General features: G+C 51.6%; 1 long non-coding RNA gene across 2 annotated transcripts in view; it reads right to left on the bottom strand.

The window, feature by feature from the left end:
* The window catches only part of LOC132407519 (uncharacterized), a 164551-nt gene extending 153758 nt beyond the window's left edge, over nt 1-10793 (bottom strand). For both annotated transcript variants that reach the window (XR_009516494.1, XR_009516493.1), the window contains exon 1: nt 10703-10793. This is a non-coding gene — a long non-coding RNA (uncharacterized LOC132407519). The remainder of the gene's footprint in view (nt 1-10702) is intronic.
* Nucleotides 10794-12590: the final 1797 nt, after the last annotated feature.

The following is a 12590-nucleotide window of genomic DNA, read 5'->3' on the forward strand; positions in this document are numbered from 1 at the left end:
CCAACAGGCTCCTGGAGACCAACAGGCTCCGGGACAGCTTCCTTCTACATGCCATCAGACCAACAGGCTTCGGGACAGCTTCCTTCTACAGGCCATTAGAACAACTGGCTCCGGGACTGCTTCCTGCTACAGGCCATTAGACCAACAGGCTCCGGGAGACAAACAGGCTGCATGACAGCTTCTTTCTACAGGCCATCAGACCAACAGGCTCTGGGACAGCTTCTTACTACAGACCATCAGACCAACAGGCTCTGGGACAGCTTCTTTCTACAGGCCATTAGACCAACAGGCTCTGGGACAGCTTCTTTCTACAGGCCATTAGACCAAAAGGCTCTGGGACAGCTTCTTACTACAGACCATCAGACCAACAGGCTCTGGGACAGCTTCTTTCTACAGGCCATTAGACCAAAAGGCTCTGGGACAGCTTCTTTCTACAGGCCATTAGACCAACAGGCTCTGGGACATCTTCTTACTACAGGCTATTAGACCAACAGGCTCTGGGACAGCTTCTTACTACAGGCCATCAGACCAACAGGCTCTGGGACAGCTTCTTACTACAGGCCATCAGACCAACAGACTCCATGACACCTTCTTTCTACAGGCCATTAGACCAACTGGCTCCAGGAGACCAACAGGCTCCATGACAGCTTCTTTCTACAGGCCATCAGACCAACAGGCTCCGGGAGACCAACAGGCTCCATGACAGCTTCTTACTAAAGGCCATCTGACCAACAGGCTCCGGGAGACCAACAGGCTCCGGGACAGCTTCCTTCTACAGGCCATCAGACCCACAGGCTCCGGGACAGCTTCCTTCTACTTGCCATCATACCAACAGGCTCCGGGACAGCTTCCTTCTACTTGCCATCAGACCAACAGGCTCCGGGACAGCTTCCTTCTACTTGCCATCAGACCAACAGGCTCCGGGACAGCTTCCTTCTACAGGCCATCAGACCAACAGGCTCCGGGACAGCTTCCTTCTACTTGCCATCAGACCCACAGGCTCCGGGACAGCTTCCTTCTACTTGCCATCAGACCAACAGGCTCCGGGACAGCTTCCTTCTACTTGCCATCAGACCAACAGGCTCCGGGACAGCTTCCTTCTACTTGCCATCAGACCAACAGGCTCCGGGACAGCTTCCTTCTACTTGCCATCAGACCAACAGGCTCCGGGACAGCTTCTTTCTACAGGCCATTAGACCAACAGGCTCCGGGACAGCTTCCTTCTACACGCCATCAGAACAACAGGCTCCGGGACAGCTTCCTTCTACAGGCCATCAGACCAACAGGCTCCGGGACAGCTTCTTTCTACAGGCCATTAGACCAACTGGCACTGGGACAGCTTCCTGCTACAGGCCATTAGACCAACAGGGTCGGGGAGACCAACAGGCTCAATGACAGCTTCTTTCTACAGGCCATCAGACCAACAGGCTCTGGGACAACTTCTTTCCACAGGCCATTAGACGAACAGGCTCTGGGACAGCTTCTTACTACAGGCCATCAGACCAACAGGCTCCGGGAGACCAACAGGCTGCATGACAGCTTCTTACTACAGGCCATCTGACCAACAGGCTCCGGGAGACCAACAGGCTCCGGAACAGCTTCCTTCTACTTGCCATCAGACCAACAGGCTCCGGGACAGCTTCCTTCTACTTGCCATCAGACCAACAGGGTCCGGGACAGCTTCCTTCTACTTGCCATCAGACCAACAGGCTCCGGGACAGCTTCTTTCTACAGGCCATTAGACCAACTGGCTCCGGGACTGCTTCCTGCTACACGCCATTACACCAACAGGCTCCGGGAGACCAACAGGCTCCATGACCTTTTCTTTCTACAGGCCATTAGACCAACAGGCTCTGGGACAGCTTCCTTCTACAGGCCATCAGACCAACAGGCTCTGGGACAGCTTCTTACTACAGACCATCAGACCAACAGACTCCATGACACCTTCTTTCTACAGGCCATTAGACCAACAGGCTCCGGGAGACCAACAGGCTCCATGACAGCTTCTTTCTACAGGCCATTAGACCAACAGGCTCTGGGACAGCTTCCTTCTACAGGGCATCAGACCAACAGGCTCCGGGACAGCTTCTTTCTACTTGCCATCAGACCCACAGGCTCCGGGACAGCTTCCTTCTACTTGCCATCAGACCAACAGGCTCCGGGACAGCTTCCTTCTACTTGCCATCAGACCAACAGGCTCCGGGACAGCTTCCTTCTACTTGCCATCAGACCAACAGGCTCCGGGACAGCTTCCTTCTACTTGCCATCAGACCAACAGGCTCCGGGACAGCTTCTTTCTACAGGCCATTAGACCAACAGGCTCCGGGACAGCTTCCTTCTACACGCCATCAGAACAACAGGCTCCGGGAGACCAACAGGCTCCATGACAGCTTCTTTCTACAGGCCATTAGACCAACAGGCTCTGGGACAGCTTCCTTCTACAGGGCATCAGACCAACAGGCTCCGGGACAGCTTCTTTCTACAGGCCATTAGACCAACAGGCTCCGGGAGTCCAACAGGCTCCGGGACAGCTTCCTTCTACATGCCATCAGACCAACAGGCTCCGGGACAGCTTCCTTCTACAGGCCATCAGACCAACAGGCTCTGGGACAACTTCTTTCCACAGGCCATTAGACCAACAGGCTCTGGGACAGCTTCTTACTACAGGCCATTAGACCAACAGGCTCTGGGACAGCTTCTTACTACAGGCCATCAGACCAACAGGCTCTGGGACAGCTTCTTACTACAGGCCATCAGACCAACAGACTCCATGACACCTTCTTTCAACAGGCCATTAGACCAACAGGCTCCGGGAGACCAACAGGCTCCATGACAGCTTCTTTCTACAGGCCATTAGACCAGCAGGCTCAGGGTCAGCTTCTTTCTACAGGCCATTAGACCAACAGGCTCCGGGAGACCAACAGGCTCCGGGACAGCTTCCTTCTACAAGCCATCAGACCAACAGGCTCCGGGACAGCTTCTTTCTACAGGCCATCAGACCAACAGGCTCCATGACAGCTTCTTTCTACAGGCCATCAGACCAACAGGCTCTGGGACAGCTTCTTACTACAGACCATCAGACCAACAGGCTCTGGGACAGCTTCTTTCTACAGGCCATTAGACCAACAGGCTCCGGGAGACCAACAGGTTCCGGGACAGCTTCCTTCTACACGCCATCAGAACAACAGGCTCCGGGACAGCTTCTTTCTACAGGCCATTAGACCAACTGGCACTGGGACAGCTTCCTGCTACAGGCCATTAGACCAACAGGGTCCGGGAGACCAACAGGCACAATGACAGCTTCTTTCTACAGGCCATCAGACCAACAGGCTCTGGGACAACTTCTTTCCACAGGCCATTAGACCAACAGGCTCTGGGACAGCTTCTTACTACAGGCCATCAGACCAACAGGCTCTGGGACAGCTTCTTACTACAGGCCATTAGACGAACAGGCTCCGGGAGACCAACAGGCTCTGGGACAGCTTCCTTCTACATGCCATCAGACCAACAGGCTCCGGGACAGCTTCCTTCTACAGGCCATCAGACCAACAGGCTCCGGGACAGCTTCTTTCTACAGGCCATTAGAGCAACTGTCTCCGGGACTGCTTCCTGCTACAGGCCATTAGACCAACAGGCTCCGTGAGACCAACAGGCTCCATGACAGCTTCTTGCTACAGGCCATCAGACCAACAGGCTCTGGGACAGCTTCTTACTACAGACCATCAGACCAACAGGCTCTGGGACAGCTTCTTACTACAGGCCATTAGACCAACAGGCTCCATGACAGCTTCTTTCTACAGCCCATCAGACCAACAGGCTCTGGGACAGCTTCTTACTACAGACCATCAGACCAACAGGCTCTTGGACAGCTTCTTTCTACAGGCCATTAGACCAACAGGCTCTGGGACAGCTTCCTTCTACTTGCCATCAGACCAACAGGGTCCGGGACAGCTTCCTTCTACTTGCCATCAGACCAACAGGCTCCGGGACAGCTTCTTTCTACAGGCCATTAGACCAACTGGCTCCGGGACTGCTTCCTGCTACATGCCATTACACCAACAGGCTCCGGGAGACCAACAGGCTCCATGACTGCTTCTTTCTACAGGCCATTAGACCAACAGGCTCTGGGACAGCTTCCTTCTACAGGCCATCAGACCAACAGGCTCTGGGACAGCTTCTTACTACAGACCATCAGACCAACAGACTCCATGACACCTTCTTTCTACAGGCCATTAGACCAACAGGCTCCGGGAGACCAACAGGCTCCATGACAGCTTCTTTCTACAGGCCATTAGACCAACAGGCTCTGGGACAGCTTCCTTCTACAGGGCATCAGACCAACAGGCTCCGGGACAGCTTCTTTCTACAGGCCATTAGACCAACAGGCTCCGGGAGTCCAACAGGCTCCGGGACAGCTTCCTTCTACATGCCATCAGACCAACAGGCTCCGGGACAGCTTCCTTCTACAGGCCATCAGACCAACAGGCTCTGGGACAACTTCTTTCCACAGGCCATTAGACCAACAGGCTCTGGGACAGCTTCTTACTACAGGCCATTAGACCAACAGGCTCTGGGACAGCTTCTTACTACAGGCCATCAGACCAACAGGCTCTGGGACAGCTTCTTACTACAGGCCATCAGACCAACAGACTCCATGACACCTTCTTTCAACAGGCCATTAGACCAACAGGCTCCGGGAGACCAACAGGCTCCATGACAGCTTCTTTCTACAGGCCATTAGACCAGCAGGCTCTGGGACAGCTTCTTACTACAGACCATCAGACCAACAGGCTCTGGGACAGCTTCTTTCTACAGGCCATTAGACCAACAGGCTCCGGGAGACCAACAGGTTCCGGGACAGCTTCCTTCTACACGCCATCAGAACAACAGGCTCCGGGACAGCTTCTTTCTACAGGCCATTAGACCAACTGGCACTGGGACAGCTTCCTGCTACAGGCCATTAGACCAACAGGGTCCGGGAGACCAACAGGCACAATGACAGCTTCTTTCTACAGGCCATCAGACCAACAGGCTCTGGGACAACTTCTTTCCACAGGCCATTAGACCAACAGGCTCTGGGACAGCTTCTTACTACAGGCCATCAGACCAACAGGCTCTGGGACAGCTTCTTACTACAGGCCATTAGACGAACAGGCTCCGGGAGACCAACAGGCTCTGGGACAGCTTCCTTCTACATGCCATCAGACCAACAGGCTCCGGGACAGCTTCCTTCTACAGGCCATCAGACCAACAGGCTCCGGGACAGCTTCTTTCTACAGGCCATTAGAGCAACTGTCTCCGGGACTGCTTCCTGCTACAGGCCATTAGACCAACAGGCTCCGGGAGACCAACAGGCTCCATGACAGCTTCTTGCTACAGGCCATCAGACCAACAGGCTCTGGGACAGCTTCTTACTACAGACCATCAGACCAACAGGCTCTGGGACAGCTTCTTACTACAGGCCATTAGACCAACAGGCTCCATGACAGCTTCTTTCTACAGCCCATCAGACCAACAGGCTCTGGGACAGCTTCTTACTACAGACCATCAGACCAACAGGCTCTTGGACAGCTTCTTTCTACAGGCCATTAGACCAACAGGCTCTGGGACAGCTTCTTTCTACAGGCCATTAGACCAGCAGGCTCTGGGACAGCTTCCTTCTACAGGCCATTGGACCAACCGGCTCCAGGACAGCTTCTTTCTACAGGCCATCAGACCAACAGGCTCTCGGACAGCTTCCTTCTACAGGCCATTGGACCAACCGGCTCCAGGACAGCTTCTTCTACAGGCCATCAGACCAACAGGCTCTCGGACAGCTTCCTTCTACAGGCCATCAGACCAACAGGCTCTGGGACAGCTTCCTTCTACCGGCCATTAGACCAACAGGCTCCGGGACAGCTTCTTTCTACAGGCCATCAGACCAACAGGCTCTGGGACAGCTTCCTTCTACAGTCCATCAGAAAAACAGGCTCTGGGACAGCTTCTTTCTACAGGCCATCAGACCAACAGTCTCTGGGACGGCTTCTTTCTACTGGCCATCAGACCAACAGGCTCTGGGACAGCTTCTTTCTACAGGCCATCAGACCAACAGTCTCTGGGACAGCTTCCTTCTACAGGCCATCAGACCAACAGGCTCTGGGACAGCTTCTTTCTACAGGCCATCAGACCAACAGTCTCTGGGACAGCTTCTTTCTACAGGCCATCACACCAACAGGCTCTGGGACAGCTTCTTTCTACAGGCCATCAGACCAACAGTCTCTGGGACAGCTTCCTTCTACAGGCCATCAGACCAACAAGCTCTGGGACAGCTTCTTTCTACAGGCCATCAGACCAACAGGCTCTGGGACAGCTTCTTTCTACAGGCCATCTGACCAACAGGCTCCGGGAGACCAACTGGCTCCGGGACAGCTTCTTTCTAGAGGCCATCAGACCAACAGGCTCTGGGACAGCTTCTTTCTACAGGCCATCAGACCAACAGGCTCTGGGACAGCTTCTTTCTACAGGCCATCAGACCAACTGGCTCCGGGACAGCTTCTTTCTACAGGCCATTAGACCAACAGGCTCTGGGACAGCTTCTTACTACAGGCCATCAGACCAACAGGCTCTGGGACAGCTTCTTACTACAGGCCATTGGACCAACAGGCTCCAGGACAGCTTCTTTCTACAGGCCATCAGACCAACAGGCTCTGGGACAGCTTCTCTCTACAGGCCATCAGACCAACAGGCTCTGGGACAGCTTCTTTCTACAGGCCATCAGACCAACTGGCTCCGGGACAGCTTCTTTCTACAGGCCATTAGACCAACAGGCTCTGGGACAGCTTCTTACTACAGGCCATCAGACCAACAGGCTCTGGGACAGCTTCTTACTACAGGCCATCAGACCAACAGGCTCCGGGACAGCTTCTCTCTACAGGCCATCAGACCAACAGGCTCCAGGACAGCTTCTTTCTACAGGCCATCAGACCAACAGGCTCCGGGACAGCTTCTCTCTACAGGCCATTAGACCAACACGCTCCGGGAGACCAACTGGCTCCGGGACAGCTTCTTACTACAGGCCTTCAGACCAACAGGCTCCGGGACAGCTTCTCTCTACAGGCCATCAGACCAACAGGCTCCAGGACAGCTTCTTTCTACAGGCCATCAGACCAACAGGCTCCGGGACAGCTTCTCTCTACAGGCCATTAGACCAACAGGCTCCGGGACAGCTTCTTTCTACAGGCCATTAGAACAACAGGCTCCGGGAGACCAACAGGCTCTGGGACTGCTTCCTCCTACAGGCCATTAGACCAACAGGCTCCGGGACAGCTTCCTTCTACAGGCCATTGGACCAACAGGCTCCAGGACAGCTTCTTTCTACAGGCCATCAGACCAACAGGCTCTCGGACAGCTTCCTTCTACAGGCCATTGGACCAACAGGCTCTGGGACAGCTTCTTTCTACAGGCCATTAGACCAACAGGCTCCGGGAGACCAACAGGCTCTGGGACAGCTTCCTCCTACAGGCCATTAGACCAACAGGCTCCGGGACAGCTTCCTTCTACAGACCATTGGACCAACAGGCTCCAGGACAGCTTCTTTCTACAGGCCATCAGACCAACAGGCTCCCGGACAGCTTCTTTCTACAGGCCATCAGACCAACAGGGTCCGGGACAGCTTCTTTCTACAGACCATCAGACCAACAGGATCCGGGACAGCTTCTTTCTACATGCCATCAGACCAACAGGCTCCGGGACAGCTTCCTTCTACAGGCCATTAGACCAACTGGCTCCGGGACAGCTTCCTGCTAAGGCCATTAGACCAACAGGCTCTGGGAGACCAACAGGCTCTGGGACAGCTTCCTTCTACATGCCATCAGACCAACAGGCTCTGGGACAGCTTCTTTCTACAGGCCATCAGACCAACAGGCTCTGGGACAGCTTCTTTCCACAGGCCATTAGACCAACAGGCTCTGGGACAGCTTCTTACTACAGACCATCAGACCAACAGGCTCTGGGACAGCTTCTTACTACAGGCCATTAGACCAACAGGCACTGGGACAGCTTCTTTCTACAGGCCATTAGACCAACAGGCTCCGGGAGACCAACAGGCTCCGGGAGACCAACAGGCTCCGGGACAGCTTCCTTCTACAGGCCATTAGACCAACAGGCTCTGGGACAGCTTCCTTCTACAGGCCATTAGACCAACAGCCTCTGGGACAGCTACTTTCTACAGGCCATTAGACCAACAGGCTCTGGGACAGCTTCCTTCTTCAGGCCATTAGACCAACGGGCTCCGGGACAGCTTCTTTCTACAGGCCATCAGACCAACAGGCTCCGGGACACCAACAGGCTCTGGGACAGCTTCCTCCTACAGACCATTGGACCAACAGGCCCCGGGACAACTTCCTTCTACAGGCTATTAGACCAACAGGCTCTGGGACAGCTTCTTATTACAGGCCATCAGACCAACAGGCTCCGGGACAGCTTCTTACTGCAGGCCACCAGACCAACAGGCTCCATGACAGCTTCTTTCTACAGGCCATCAGACCAGCAGGCTCCGGGACAGCTTCCTTCTACAGGCCATTAGACCAACAGGCTCTTGGACAGCTTCTTTCTACAGGCCATCAGACCAACAGGCTCCGGGACAGCTTCTTTCTACAGACCATCAGACCAACAGGCTCCGGGACAGCTTCTTTCTACAGGCCATCAGACCAGCAGGCTCTGGGACAGCTTCTTTCTACAGGCCATCAGACCAACCGGCTCTGGGACAGCTTCTTACTACAGACCATCAGACCAACAGGGTCTGGGACAGCTTCTTACTACAGGCCATTAGACCAACAGGCTCCGGGACAGCTTCCTCCTACAGACCATCAGACCAACAGGCTCCAGGACAGCTTCTTTCTACAGGCCATTAGACCAACAGGCTCTGGGACAGCTTCTTACTACAGGCCATCAGACCAACAGGCTCTGGGACAGCTTCTTTCTACAGGCCATCAGACCAACAGGCTCCAGGACAGCTTCTTTCTACAGGCCATTAGACCAACAGACTCCGGGACAGCTTCTTTCTACAGGCCATTAGACCAACAGGCTCCGGGACAGCTTCTTTCTACAGGCCATCAGACCAACAGGCTCCGGGACAGCTTCTCTCTATAGGCCATTAGACCAACAGGCTCCGGGACAGCTTCATTCTACAGGCCATTAGACCAACAGGCTCCGGGACAGCTTCTTTCTACAGGCCATTAGACCAACAGGCTCCGGGAGACCAACAGGCTCTGGGACAGCTTCCTCCTACAGGCCATTAGACTTATAAATTCACATGTCTGTACATTGTGATGGAGTCATAACACAAAGATATTCACTCCCTCTTGTTGTGGGACGGATGTAAGATTTAAATAAACTCAATTCTAAAGCCTCCATTGTCTAAAGCCTGAACAATATTGCACACAACACTCAAAATGTGGCCTGACCAAAGTTGTATGCAGCATCTGCGTGACCTCCCCACTTTCATTTGCAAAGGCCTGACCAATGAAGGCAAGTATGCCTTCTTTACTGGATTACAGATATTGGCCTCAGCCTTACAATACTGGATTACATTTGATCAGGCTGATGGTATCAGTGCAACGTATTCATTTTTTTTTCTCTCTTTCAATGTCCTTCACGGTTTTTTTCAATTTAATTGGCTGTAAGACAAGGAGGAGATTGTGACTGGTAGGTGGAAAGGGATAGCAATGTCACTGTAGATGACCCAAGTCCTCCAGGACGGTTGCTAAAGCTGGATTTTCCTATCATTTCAGAGAATAAGAGTACAGTACAAAAAGAACCTGTATCCCTGGGAAAGTCAACACCCACAATACAGACAGGACCTGTATCACAATTACAGTCAGCACCCTCAGTGCAGACGAGGACCAGTATCCCAGAGACTTTCAGGAATAATTGGAGCTTATACCCCAGGGTGCTGCCTTGATTGGAGCATTACGATTGTAAGGAGAGACTGGATAAACTGGATTTGTTTTCCTAAAGTGGCAGAGGCTGATGAGAGACCTGATAGAAGCATATAAAATTATGAGGATATACAGGGTAGATTGTAATCATCTTTTTCCCCTGTGAGGCTGTCAAAGACGAAAGGGCATTGGTTTAAGGTGAGCTGTAAACGATTTAGAGGGGATCTGAGGGGATTTTTTTCCACACCAGGAGTGGTTGCAGTCCAGGATACACTGCCTGAGGAGGTAGTGGGGCAGGAACTCTAAAGACATTTAAGAGGTACATATGTGGGCAAGTACTTTGAATCTCCAAGGCACAGAAGTAAATGGACCTGGCACAGGTAAATGAGTTCAGTAAAAGTTGGTACAGCAGGCAGGTTGAAAATGATGGGCTGAAGGGCCTGGTTCTGTGCTCTACAACTCTGTGATTTCATGAACTCTGTGAACTTCTGAGGAGAGGCTCAGATCCCCTGTGAGAGGTAGTGTCTTTAGCATCATTGAACACCAGTGAGAAGAGAGAAAAAAAACACGGAAGGTGAAGGGAAATAGAGATAAAAATATTCCATCACGTAATTTTTCTTCCCTGTCTGATGAGGTTTGCAAACTTCTATTAGAATCTACACACTTTGCTTGGATTCATTCTAAGTGGGACAAGTACCTTCAGAGCTTGTGCCACTCTTAATTCCTCCTCTCCAGGTAACAGACAGGAGTTAAAAGTGGAAAATTCCTCACAATGTTTTGCTAACCTCGTGACTGCTTGAAGATCAAGGGTATTTGATCAGTCAGAAGATGTTCTTCCTCTCCTGAAAACGAGGGGTTGGTTCGGCTCACCACCGCGTGTTGGACGCGTTCCTAGAGGTGTTATCACATGATTTCCCACTTCCAACTGTCCCACCTGATCAAACAGCTAGATGCCTATCATCTCCAATATTTTTAGAACCACTAAAAGTGTTCAAAAGGAAACACTTTGATTAATGCTCATATAAATGTTCTCCTGGGTCACTTGCAGCAGTTTCACATCCAGGAGGCTGTAGGACATGGACAGGCGTTGGCAACCTTGGTTTCAGGTGGGAGGCGATACGTGGCAATTGGTTGGTGAAATTCCTTTTAAATTATGCTGATGGCTAATGTACTTCAGCTTTAACATTCGATGAGGCAGGTGAATATTTAGAAATTACTAAACGAGGCTCTACTAGATTTAAAAAAAAATTTAATTAACCCTGCCAGCAGTCAGCGAGCCAAGGCTGCTCTGCCCTCACTCTCAGTCCCAGTTTCGGAAGGGCCTCAGTGCTTTCGGGCTTTTTTTTTGCTTTCTTTCTCTGACAGGCGAAGGGAAACAGACCTCCTTGAGCTAACACGGTTGCTAAGGCAACGGGGCAGTGGTGAACAGGAAACAGCGCAAAATAGAATCTCATTCTGCTGAAGCCTGCAGTAGCTACTGCAGAGCCAGCCCTCCCATGACAGGAGCTCAGCACCGACTGAACCCGTGATTAAGTCTGGAGCCTGCATGAAAAAAGACTGCAGTAGATGCTGAAGGCGGGTGGGGGTGGAATGGGGGAGGATAGAGCCCAAGATCATTCTGTAATGTTGAGCGTGAAATTTGAGAGTGCAGTTTTTAAGTTTCCATCCCTCAGCCTAGCCCTCAGAAAGAAAAAAAAACTTTAGAAATTATCTGAACAAGCTGGGGCTCTTTAGAAAAGAGAAGGTGCCTAATAAAAGGTTTTTAGGGATGGAGGGAAACGTTTGGGGGATTCCAAAATGAGGTCATTATATAAGTTGGCCACTAAAAGATCCAAATTGTAAAAATGCTTACAGCCGCCATTTGGTGTGTTTGAATAAATAGTGTAGATACTTTTAAGAGGTAGCCAAATATGTACACAGAGCAGAAAGAACTATAAGGAAATATTACTGATGGACAAATTAGGAGGAGGATCATGTGAAGCATAACCACAGTTTAAAATAGTTTGTTCAATTCGGCAGCTTCTGTGCTGTAAATCTATGTAATGTCAGAAATTCTTCTTCTAATCCTTTCTACTCTTCCAACCCAAGCTTATCGTAGTAATGGACCATTGTAGGTAATTCTGCCCAAGAGATGATAGGTGGGTGGAAGGGGTTGGATGATGAGATTAGATTCATAGAGGCGTACTGGATGCTCCCACACCGCTGTATTCAGCCCCCCACCCCCTTCGCCAACCACCATGCAGGCAAGCTTGTATTTTCCAACAAGGGAGGAGATCTGTCTGATCTTACCCTCCCCATGCCAGGGCCACTAACCTTCATTGTGTTCCGAAGCTAGCACACAGGATAGGGTGGGATGGAATTCTTGGATCATCTGGTGTCAGTGGAGACTACCAGAAGACTCAATCATACACAGAAGCAGGTCTTTCAAACCCCATTTCCATGTGGACCACCAAGTAGCTGTCTATACAAATTCCACTTACCAGTACTTGATCTGTAGTTTTCCATTCTTGGTGATTCTTAATAAATATTGTGAGAGTTCTAATCCCACCATCTGCTGGGTGAAAAAGTTCCTAAGTGCTTCCCCCTTACCAGAAATCCATGTCCTGTGGTTTTAGATACCTCTGATATAGGGAAAGGTTTCTCACAGACTCCCCATACATGTCCCTCCTAATT

The sequence above is a fragment of the Hypanus sabinus genome, chromosome 18, assembly GCF_030144855.1.
Source record: "Hypanus sabinus isolate sHypSab1 chromosome 18, sHypSab1.hap1, whole genome shotgun sequence".
Taxonomy (NCBI): Eukaryota; Metazoa; Chordata; class Chondrichthyes; order Myliobatiformes; family Dasyatidae; genus Hypanus; species Hypanus sabinus.